The sequence below is a fragment of the Amphiura filiformis genome, chromosome 3, assembly GCF_039555335.1.
Source record: "Amphiura filiformis chromosome 3, Afil_fr2py, whole genome shotgun sequence".
NCBI classification, from domain to species: Eukaryota; Metazoa; Echinodermata; class Ophiuroidea; order Amphilepidida; family Amphiuridae; genus Amphiura; species Amphiura filiformis.
Genome location: NC_092630.1, coordinates 2,969,876 through 2,981,935, shown reverse-complemented (window position 1 = coordinate 2,981,935; position 12,060 = coordinate 2,969,876). Strand labels below are relative to the sequence as shown.

The 12,060-nt window shown below is 39.4% G+C and overlaps 1 protein-coding gene and 1 long non-coding RNA gene across 3 annotated transcripts in view; one reads left to right on the top strand and one right to left on the bottom strand.

Moving 5' to 3' along the window:
- LOC140147874 (uncharacterized) overlaps positions 1-12,060 on the bottom strand; it is a 97,881-nt gene that overhangs the window by 60,527 nt on the left and 25,294 nt on the right.
- Positions 6,532-11,849, top strand: LOC140147601 (uncharacterized). Of its 2 annotated transcripts, none has more exons than XR_011858362.1 (3): positions 6,532-6,630; positions 10,375-10,461; positions 11,328-11,849. It is a non-coding gene; the product is annotated as an uncharacterized lncRNA (long non-coding RNA). The 2 variants fall into 2 exon arrangements; XR_011858363.1 differs by lacking the exon at positions 6,532-6,630 and adding an exon at positions 6,798-7,003.

The following is a 12,060-nucleotide window of genomic DNA, read 5'->3' as shown; positions in this document are numbered from 1 at the left end:
TTTCCTTTTTGTAGTAATCTAAACATTGATTATTTCAAGTTTTTTAAAACTATCATTACCTAGCTGGGGGGTTTGGGGTTTACACCCCCCAGCTAGGTATTGTAATCATTCGGGTTCTTCCGCTGGCAACAAACCATTGTAATCTTCCCGTTTTCTTCCGCTGGCAACTAAGTGAAATTGCACATGTTTTTTTAGTTACCCTTTGAGTATGAAACCCTGACTTGATGCTATGTAAGAATTATTTGACTAGTTTAAGTTTGTGCTACAACAAAGTGAAATTGCACATGTTCTTTTGCTCATCTATCAGGGCACAGTTCTTGAACCCCAATATATTTGTATATTCATTGAATAACCTTTGACAATAATGGGTTCAAAAAACTCACACCGTGTTCTCAAAATGCAATTATCATCTGTTGGTCATCCAAGCCCAGGGAATGTGTGTATGAGAGGATTGATGGCTAATATGATTTTGGAAGGGCTCAGAGGGAATTGAAAGGTTATTGCAAAAAACTTGAATAATAGTGACAGTGATTGGTGTACACTCTAAATTAGAAAGACTTAAAATATTAGTTGAGACTTGTAAATTTTAAGTCTTTAAAGATTTATTTTGTGGGTTGGATTTAAATTTTACTTTTGGGATCGGAAATGAAAATCTATTTTTAAATCTTTCGAAAGACTTAAACATTAAACCAATGGTTGGTGATAGCTGGTGACGGTTGGTGATGGCTAGTGATAGCTGGTGACGGTTGGTGATGGTTAGTGATAGCTGGTGATGGTTGGTGATGGCTGGTGATAATTGGTGATAGTTGGTGACGGTTGGTGATGGCTAGTGATAGCTGGTGATGGTTGGTGATGGCTGGTGATAGCTGGTGACGGTTGGTGATGGCTAGTGATGGTTGGTGATGCCTGGTGATAATTGGTGATTGCTTGAACTTTATGAAAGAAGTAGTCCTGACTTGGTATTACTGCCGTGAATAGACGTATTACTTGATAAGAAGTCACACAGACTTGTATTTTAATATCGATATTTAAATCCCCATAAAGATTTATATTATTTTGAAATAAATCCCAGATATGCTTAAAAGTAAATCTTAAAGGACTTGAATATTAAATCCAATGGACTTGCTGTCACTTGCATTTTTAATCTTTCAAGGATTTGACATTTTAAGTCTAAGGATAGTCTTATTTTTTAATCCAAAGGTTTTGTCACTGATTACAGTCCGCATCGGATTTAAAAATTAAATCTTTTAAACTTGAAAATAAGTCTTTGAAGTCCTTGTGGGACTGAAATTTATAAAACTTTGTAAAGACTTATTTTAATCCTATATTGATTGGTCCCTAACTAAGTTTTGAAAGTAAGTTTTTGGATTTGAATTCAAATCCCTGTAATTTAGAGTGTAGTAAGCACTAGTTAAAATAATGGCATTCAAGGTTAAATGTCAATGTAGTGGAGTTTCAATTATAGCATGGGAATAAGAGAATTTCCATGATTTATAGTGGTGTTTACAGGGTATGAATAATATGTCCTGAAACTGTGGCACGAGAAACATATAATATGGTTTATGAAAGCAATGCTGAATTTTAGGGAAAAGGGTTACAAATAATTGACCTTGGCTATATAAATAACATGTTTGTTGGTTGTGAGCCCTGTTGTGGGACTCAGCTGTACTTTAGTATAAGTATTGGAGTATACTGTGTGGCATAGTTTGGAAAGTTTAAAAAGTTAATTTAATGAAATCTAATTTGGGTACTGACTGCTGATATGAATTTGGCCTAATGTATCAGACCACCAATTCATTGAACTGGAATTATATCTTGGTATCACTGCTGATGAAAGCTGTACTTTTATAATTTTGCTCTAAATCGCCTGATATGAGGGATGACTCTGAAGAAATATGCTCAATACTGGAATTTTCCTGTGATGATTTTGAAAGCTAGAGGAACTAAGTACAGGTATATAGTATACCTCGACAATTCCAAGGTGCATAGGTCTGTAGGGGTGTTCACCAGTGGCGTAGCCAGTGGGGGGGGGGGGGGGGGGGAAAGCTCGTCACCCGAGGGGCACTCAAATATGACAGTGTACGCATGCGTGACCAATTTTTTTTTCAAACACCCCCTAAACGAGTTTTACCCTACCAGCAAATTTAGCCCCTTAATAAGGTTATTTAATATAGAATTTACCCCTAGTTTTTGAGCTTTTTTGGCTAGTGAAAATGCAACAAATGTACCGTACCCTTTTGGACTCGTAATTTACCAACAATTTGAAAAGGTACCCTATTTAACAAGTTGTTCAGATTCAGAAAACTACCCTTATTCTTGAAAATCAGTGTTTTTTAGACCCTAATAAATGCGTAACGCACCTTGCCGGAAAAAACACCCCTTTTTACTTGCTTTTTTTGGACACGCATGCGTACAGACCATGTGTGTGAGTGGCCCCCTGGGGCTCATCATGGTGGTACTTAGGTCATGGGTACATCTTGAGAACTTGGTGTGTGAAGAAACAAACTATAATTATGTTGGCCCAACTATAAATCTGCTTGTTTACATTAATGCTACATAAGTTGCTTTATACATTTAAGGGGCTGTGCAATAATTATGACCCCCGGGTAAACTTTCTGAACGGCCCACCAAAAATCACCAAAAAACCTCTCGGCCCCAAAATCCCCCCCGCCTGCCAAAAAATCTTTGCCCTCCTCTTTGAACATGTTGCCAATTGTTTTGGATCCCAATTTGCAAACTCTTGATATATGGTGCGAGCGGCAAGAAAATTTGCATATTAAAGCATTTCCGTACTGTTTTCCAAAGCCTTTTGGAGCGTTTAATTAAAAAGACGCCCCATGAATGTGTGTGCAAAAATTGCTTGCCCTCCCCCTTGGCTTACAAAATTGCTTCCCCAGGGCTCATAATTATTGCACAGCCCCTAATCATTTAAACAAAATTGGTAAACCCTCTCCAACACCCCACCACCCCCCCACACACACACCCACACTTTCTAGATTATTGTCTGCACTCTATGTAGCTGGGATAAAAAGCAGACCATCAACATGATCAATTGAAAATTTTGACATTTCATATATTAAACATAAACATTTTTTTCTCAAAAAGATCTATATACATCTTTTTAGTGTTTTGAGGTCGAAATCTATATCTTCAATTTTGAGGACTGTTAAATTTCAAAAAATCACTTTTTAATAGTTTCCCATAAAGTGTGTATCAAAAAAAATAAATCGAAAATTATTTGATAGCAGAAGGATATTCCTCGTATTCAAAATGCAATTCGATATGTCTGATGTGCTCTCATGTCCCACAAAAAATATGTGAAAACATCGCTATTCGAGCCCTTAAACATAAATTTACAATGCAATCTGTGAAAAGCAAGGCAAGATCAAAACGGGCAGTTAAATTGTTCGTTAAGTTGACAAGTTGTACTTATTATACAAGATGTGTTTTACCCTCACTTTGGAAAATGCTTAATCATGTTAATAATAGGCTTCATTTAGTAGACCTGTACTTTTTTTCTTTCCGAAAATTTATGACCCCCCTGTATATTTGGGACCCCCCTTCCGAAGAAAATGATAGCCCCGTAAGGGGTATATGGGGCTCAAACTCAGTGACAACCAACCTCACAACCAGGGGAACAATTTGCAGGGGTCAGGTCAAAGATCAAAATCAGTGACAACCAACCTCACAACCAGGGGAACATCTTGCAGGGGTCAGGTCAAAGGTCATCTGGGGTCAAATCTTAGAATTGCATTTTCTGGAAAAGGACGGTACAGGACTCAAAACTCGGTGACAACAAACCTCATTACCAGGTCGGATACCTCCACAACACAAACATGCCCCAGCTAGGTTTGTGGTCTATGACCATCATTTGCCTCTAGTTTATACTATAGTAGTGTACCTTCTGTATATTGCTTGCAAGTGGGGATTTTTAGGTTCACCAAATAGGCTTTACCATAACCTGGAGGATTTGGTGTTTCTCTCTATAGCAGCTATTAGGGGTGGTGCAATAATTATGTGTACTGGAGTGGTGGATTATACGGAGGAGGGGTGATTTGTTGGCAGACCAGGGGGGGGGGGCAAAGATTTGTTGGCAGGCCAAGAGGGGCAAAGATTAAAAAAAAAAAAAAAAAAAAGGTGGGGTGGATTTTTATATTATTTTTATAATATATTATATACAATATTCTGCTTGCATCACATGATGAGACAATTTCAGGTTTTAAATTGGGGTTCCTCAAAATCTGGTATATAGGCCAACATGCAAAGATTTTGTGGCATGTCAAAAGGGGGGGGGGGGCAGATTCTTTGGCTTACCCGCTGAAGTATTTTGTAAGTTGTAGAAGTATGGTAAGTTCCAGTAAAAGATTTAATTCAAAACTTTGCGATTTTAACAACTGCACTATTTTGTCAATGGGAAGGGGGCAAACAACTTTTGGCAGCCCATTTTGAGAATTTACCACCAGGGATACACACAGGGCCGTAGCAAGCGGGGCGGCCGGGGATGCCATGGCTGCCCCACTGTTTGAGAAATTTGTTATGTTTTTCTTTGTATCTTTATTTCAATATGGGCATAGATGTGTAATTTGGCCACCCCATATTTGTGATGGCCGCCCCACATTTTTCGACCTTGCTACGGCCCTGGGTACACATACTTATTGCACAGATCCTATTTGAGAGTAATTTGAGAATTTTTCATTTCATATGCCACCCCTTCCAGCTGGTTTGTGGATAGGGGTATAAATATGGGGTACAGTATATAGCTAGTACAACAAGTCATACCTAGAATATTTTCTCAATTTGAATTTTATCCTTTCTAGGTATGACCTAGTCCCTAGTTAAATTCGTGTAACTTCATGTTAAACTTACGTTCTCACACTTTTTTTTGGCTTGTTGGTATCTTCTACTTTTCTTCAATCCTATCTTCGCTTTCAAATTTCATTTGGAAGTAATAATCAGTTAAAATCAATGAAGAAATTTCTCGCCAATACATTCCTACGGCACTAGAAAATTAAGCAAGTAGTTGACCTGTTGACCTGATCGGTGCTACGCATGCGCAAAGAACTTATTACTACAATATTTTGACCTGATCTGTGCTACGCATGCGCAAAGAACTTATTACTACAATATTATTATGTGGAGTCGGCTGAATGAGGCAGTGAAAATGTACTGATTAATTGTGATGATTACGAATAATTAATGTAAGTTTCAAGCACTTAATTAGAGTTAAGAAGTACAAGAACTTGTATAATGAATATTACGACAAATGGACAATTATTAATGTGTTAAAAAGCTCACGGTACTGTACAATATCCCTGGGGGGGGCCACTCAAATATGACAGTGTACGCATACGTGACCAAATTTTTTTCAAACACCCCCTAAACGAGTTTTACCCTACCAGCAAATTTAGCCCCTTAATAAGGTAATTTAATATAGAATTTATCCCCTAATGGGTGAAAATGCAACAAATGTACCCTTTTTGGACTTGTAATTTACCAAAAATTTGAAAAGGTACCCTAAACAAGTTGTCCAGTTTCAGAAAACTACCCTTATTCTTGAAAATCAGTGTTTTTGAGACCCAAAATGCGTCACTCAGTAACTTGCCTTGCCTAAAAAACACCCCTTTTACTTGTTTTTTGGTCACGCATGCGTACAGACCATTTATGTGAGTGATCCCCCCGGGACAATATCGCACTGCTATTCAATTGCGTGGTGCATTGGGGTTACGTGTATTGTATACGTAAACTGCCTATACGATGATACCACCCAATATAAAAATCATCGTATAGATCCCTGTACTAGTATATATAGCCCTGGCTCATAGAGCTACCTCTCCCCTGTAAATCCTGTAGACATGCACATAACAGTTTACCATGATAACTTCTCATCACTAGTATTAACCTTCCTACAGTGACCTAACTTGTACTTGACTCTGACATTATCTTCAAACTGGTACAAAGTGGTACTGTATGCAAGAGCTGTAGGCATTCTTGTATTGTTTGTAAAATGTTTTGTCAAATAAAATACATCTTTAAAATATTATGTGTTCATTTATCTTATTTTTGTCTCTTTCTGTTTGTTACAAGTAATCAGAAAATATCATAAAAAAATATTCAATAAATATCGATTCATCGTATCGTGTCCCTGCTGGTTTGATTAATTATCAATATAAGCGCCACCACTTTTCCCGATCGAACCTTTCAGAAATCACTATATACTTGACATGATCAAGATCAAAGACGGCGAATCTACTTAATATTCATGTTGACATTTCGAGATTAATATTCATATTCACATTGCGGACCAATCAGAATACTTGTGTAACGCTTGATCTCTTAGATAGATGGGGTGAGCAACGAAGCGGTTTTATCTGACCAAAATGTCACACCGTCGCCAGGGCAGATTGGTCGCTAGGGCAGAATGACGTCGGAGCCTGGGCAGATAAAAATCTGTAAAAAGTTTTAAGAAATTGTGGGCGGGCGAAGGGTCGGCGGCGAAACACAAAGAGATTTTGCAGGCACACACATCGACGGATTTCAATTTCAGCGGAGTTTGTCAACAAAGATGAACCAAATGGCGGGCTAAATGGATATATTTTATTGCTGCAGAATCGGGCACACGGCAGAAACAAGGTATTTAAAACAATAAAAACATTATACTTGTTTTTGGAATCGAATGTTGATAAAAGCGAAATTAGAAACTGATTTTTGCGGGTAAATTTTGAGGACATCGGATAGTTGTTACAGTCAATGTTTTTTTTTTTTTTTTTAACCAGTCAAAAACTTCCGGGTCATGCCATGGTAAATTAATACGGATGTGCATTCCTGTCGCCTGATCGAAATCATGATTGATCATTCCTTTGAGTACACAAACCTTTCCACTAGCCTTGTTGTCTGCAGTTGCCTGTCGTGAGCTGAAGCCGGGACTGAATTCTGAGAGAAATGTGACTGTCTGATCGGCCTGACTGAGTCCCGTCCGGTCCCGGGCCAGTCAATGTTTAATTTTGTAAGCTTACATGTTCATGTGTTTGTAATTGTGAGATGCACTGGCATGTGCTTATGTTCATGTCGTGATGTTACATGTTAACATGGACGTTATTCATGTATTTATTTAATATGTTCATGAGCTTACACGTATTCCTGACATTGTCCTTGACCTTGCTGAGGTTAATTAATTAGGTTTCTGCCGGAAATTAGAACGAAATGGTCTGGGCAATCGGCAACAGCAATAGCCTTTTCCGCGGGATCCGCCATCTAGTGGGTCCTGCCGTACTGCATGCCATGCGATAGACATTACGTCCTCGATTACGCGGTAGTCGCAACGCGTTGTGCACCTCTTCAGTCAAGCGTCAACGCGGTGATCTTAATTAAAGTTATTTTTTTTTAACTTTTGTGTTCCGAGCTGTGCGTCAAGGGTCTGCGAGCGTACCCACAGGTAAGAAAACCAATCACGCTGATTGGATGATCAACGCGCTTGACAACAAGTCGGTTGACCCATTGGTTGTCTGTTCGGCGTGTAGTAGGCGACCTTGTCACTTTTACGCGATCGCAATTCACCAGCGCGTACCCGACCACGGAAGTTTAAAAAACCAACTTTAGCAACAAGGTACTCATACCCACAAGATGGCGGCGTTGACGTCACAATAATGTCAATGACTACCTCTATTGAAAAGTTATAATTTGGTTCACCTCAAGTTTGGTAGTGATATCAATGCTCTTTCGCGGTTGTGCCGCAAGCGTGCTGACAAATCGCCTGTGTGCGCGTACGTGTACATGGTGTTTAACTTTACGCGGCGGTTCGATACTGCGGCAAGCATAGACATACCACCTAGACCTATGAGTGCCCATACTTAACCATGGCAGTAGGTGAAGCCACGTATCCAAGGTGATTTTGGTCGGGTGGTCGGCCGCGGAGAAATAAGCGTTCATGTCTGGAGAAAAGACGCGCTCGTTTGCGTGATTGTTGCGCCATTATTACTCGCGTCAAATGCAACATGTTCTGTAGACGCGAACATAATCTGCTTGCTTGCGACCGGGTATGCGTCCATGTCAAAGTCACTGGTCTAGGTACTTGTTTGTCTGGGGCGGCGAGCAAAATAAGCACCTAGGTCACTACCGAACTTGATGAACCAAATTATAGGCCTAACATAGTCAGGCTCACATCACACACTATAGGTGGCGCTATTCGTCCATAGGGAAGTGGAATGTGCCTGTACGGTCCAAAAATGGCTTTACTGTGGGGCTCAATGGAAAAAATTACTAAAAATTAATTTTGACAACCAAAACCCAAGTGATGTTGACTTATGTTGGTACTGGCATAATAATGGATTCATAAGCTATCACATAGTACAATCTATGTTCCACCAAGTGGGCGCTTTCGTTAAAGCGCAAAAAGCAATTTGTGTGCAAATCAAGACCATCCAAAACAGCTTTCTTACAGTAAAGAATAGGAGGTCATCTGGGGTCACATACAGTAGTGTACATTGTACATGTGCCTGCTGTCACAATTTCACACACAAAATTTTGGACAATTTGGTGACACTATTTTTGTCTGTAACTTCAAAAGTCTATGCACTAGAAACATGATTGACCCCTTATTGTTTAGGTAATTTGAGTCTCTTTCAAATGAAAGAACTTTCAGCTAAAAATATTGAACTTCAAAATTTTATGAACATACCTACCTAACACTAACACTACCATGACTACAGGCAATCAAAGGATCATGATTGCATAGAACTGTAAAAGGTACTGGTATTGTGTTTTAAATGCCTAGTATAAAAAAATGTTTTAAATTTAATTCGTCCATGGTACGAACTACGGTTTTTGTCAGAGAAGAACGGCATTTGTTTACATTTTGAGAGCGTGCAGAGCATAAACACGGAAGTGGGCAAGTCACAATCATAACAACAGACCAATAATCTGATTGGCCGATTACGTGTCATCTGCGCAGTGAAGCAAAATCATCTTCAAAGCGGCAAGTATGAAACCAGCATAAGACAGCGCATGCGCCGACAACAGCAGCACACTTGTCCTTGATGATCAGATGATAATGGGTTTATGTACTACAAGTGCGCAAACTAAAAACATGATTCTACTGCTTAGATGTTTGTGCCGGTTAAGAAACAACAGGGATGTCCTTACAAAAGTAACTTCATTTTTTAGGGGAAAAACAATTTTACTTGTAAACAAAAAATTACTCTGATTGAGAATTAAAGGATTTTGTCTTTTGGCTAGATTCAAAATCAAAATATTTGCCAGCCAATCCCCCAGGCCCATCCATTATGACACAATATTGGATAGGCAATGTTAGTCTATAAATGTTAGGGAGCGATCGTTATTTACGACAGGGGGGATGGGCATTTTGAGGGGGAACCCGACATTTTTTGTTTCTTGAGGGGGAATGCAAAATTTTTGTTGAACCAGGAGGGGGATTTTAAGTTTTAAACGGAGAAATTCGGGAAAACAGGTACAGGCCATTAGTCCGACACGCCGCTAGTCCGACACTCCGCTAGTCCGGCACGCCGCTAGTCCGAATCTGAAATGCACTGCAGTGACTGCACCAGTCCGACATGCCGCTAGTCCGAATCTAAAATACACTTTGCCAGTCCGACACGCCGCTAGTCCGAAAATGAAAAACACTGCGCTAGTCCGAAATTGAAAACCACTGCGCTAGTCCGAATCTGGAAAACACTCTTTCAGTCTGAGACTGCGCCAAATCTAAAAATCACTGCACACTAGTACGAAACTGAAAACGATTGCGCTAGTCCGAATTTGAAAAGCACCGCGCTAGTCCGAATTTGAATTGGGAAACACTGCGCTAGTGTGATATTCGGACTAGCGCAGTGTTTCTCAGATTCTGACTAGCGCAGTGTTTTTCAGCGCTGTAGTTTTCAGTTTCGGACTAGCGCCATGGTTTTCAGTTTCGGACTAGCGCCATGGTTTTCAGTTTCGGACTTGCGCAGTGTCGGACTGAAGAAGTGTTTTCCAAATTCGGACTAGCGCAGTGTATTTCGGATTCGGACTAGCGGCGTGTCGGAATGAAAACTTTGTTTTCAGATTCGGACTAGCGGCGTGTCAGGCTGTTGCAGTGGTTTTCATTTTCAGACTAGCGCATGCTTTTTTTCGGACTAGCGCCGTGCTTTTCATTTTCGGACTGACGCACCTTAAGTATAGGAAATTTGTGTTGTCGGACTAGCGGCGTGTCGGACTGAGCGGTGCACCCCAGGAAAACAAGGGGTATCCAAACTTTTGAGTGGACGCGAATTTTCCTGTCGATATTTTTCCAAAACGCCCATTCCCCCTGCTGTAAATAACGATAGGTCCCTTAGTCATATTTTATATTAAATGCTTTTATGTTTGTGTGTGTTTGGTTTGCAGTTGACCTAGCTTATCAATGTGTGGAAATGGATTAATTATCTCTATAAAGAGTCTGTGAAGATACAATTGATCTGCTGCTGTAAATTGGTAAGTAGACTACAGTCAACATCAAAACTAAATACAGAAAACAAATTGTTGAAAATTGGGATAAATCGAATCCCACCCAGAGCAAACAACTTCTCTCTTTGTTTTCTCTCTTTATTCCTTCCTTCTTTCCCTTCCCGTTGCCAAAAAAACCCTGAGGCGGTTAGGGTTAAGCAGTTTCATAGCCAAGTCAAGTATTGGGGAAAATGTTCAGACGATCCAAATTGTACAATGTTCAATTCTTTCATTCAGTAAAAGAGTGGAACAACTTGCTTACATCCAATATTAATAAATGTTGCCATTTATACAGCGCCTTTCACATGTAACAAAGCGCTTTAAATTTATTCCGCTGTTGTTAGAATGTGTCAGCTGCCATACAATGCCTAAAGCATGCTCATACCTTTGGACGGCACTAAATGGACAATATTCCTAACAGCTCCCCATTTCACCCCTGGGTAGAGAAAGGCAAGTGAAGTAAAGCGCCTTGTTCAATACAATGGCACAACACGATGGCACTGCTGGGGCTCAAACTTGCAAACTCTGATTATTGAGGTAGAACCTGTACTGCTGCGCCACCTTTCCCCCGTTACTCATCAGACAACTTCAGCTTTCAAATCTGTTCTAGCTCTGAATGTTCTGACACAGTACCCTGACTCCAAAAATAGACCTCCCAATCATACCTCCAGCTCCAGTTTAAACTTCTACAGGTAGATATAGAATACAAGATCCAAGAAATTCATTGGTTGAAATTCATGTTGGTAGATTTCATCTATGCATTGCATGCAATAATATTGCTCATACATCAAATGGTTTTATAATTCAAGCTTTTTGAATAATCATGTTCTTCTTCTTATTTTTTTGTTTCACAGGGGCATGATGATTTGAAAAAGGGACCTCAGGACATCAATCTACAATGCATCTCATGAATGATAGCTGCCATAAACAAATATGCTTTTTGTATAGAGCGTACATTTTCTTGTTGGTCATTCAATCTACACATTTGGCAAACAATGTTATAGTATAATGTAAAGTATACCAGTATTCAGCAAAAATCAAGAGGTGAAATGAATTATCTTTGGTAATATATTAAAGTGACATTTTATCAGACTATATTTAAGAACTGGAGTGCTAAATTTGTGACTTCACATGAATGACACTGTATTGTGTTTTTTTTAAACTGTTGTGGAAGAGGTAGCCCAGTCAAAGGTAAATAAGAGCTTAACCTGAATAACCCACCACTAATTGCAACATAATTCATATAACCACCTAGTACAGACAGGCTGTGAGCTCGACTCCTATACCGATTTGATTTGTGAAATCTTTAAACTACTTCAGTGGCAACCACTGCTTTCCAAGCAGGCCCTCATACAATGATCTAAGATGCTTGCTATTAGAGGGGTATCACGCTTTGCTGAATAGAACTCGCCGCTATTTGAGGGGCATTGCGGTTTTGCAAATTGGGCAAGTTCTATTTATCATCCATTCTTTTCAGAAAAACATATTAAAGAATATATCAATAAAATTCACCAGAAGTCAAAGTAGTGGAACAATGCTTAATTTTTGCATGAATCCAAAATGGCCACTTATGCATGTGTGAGATTT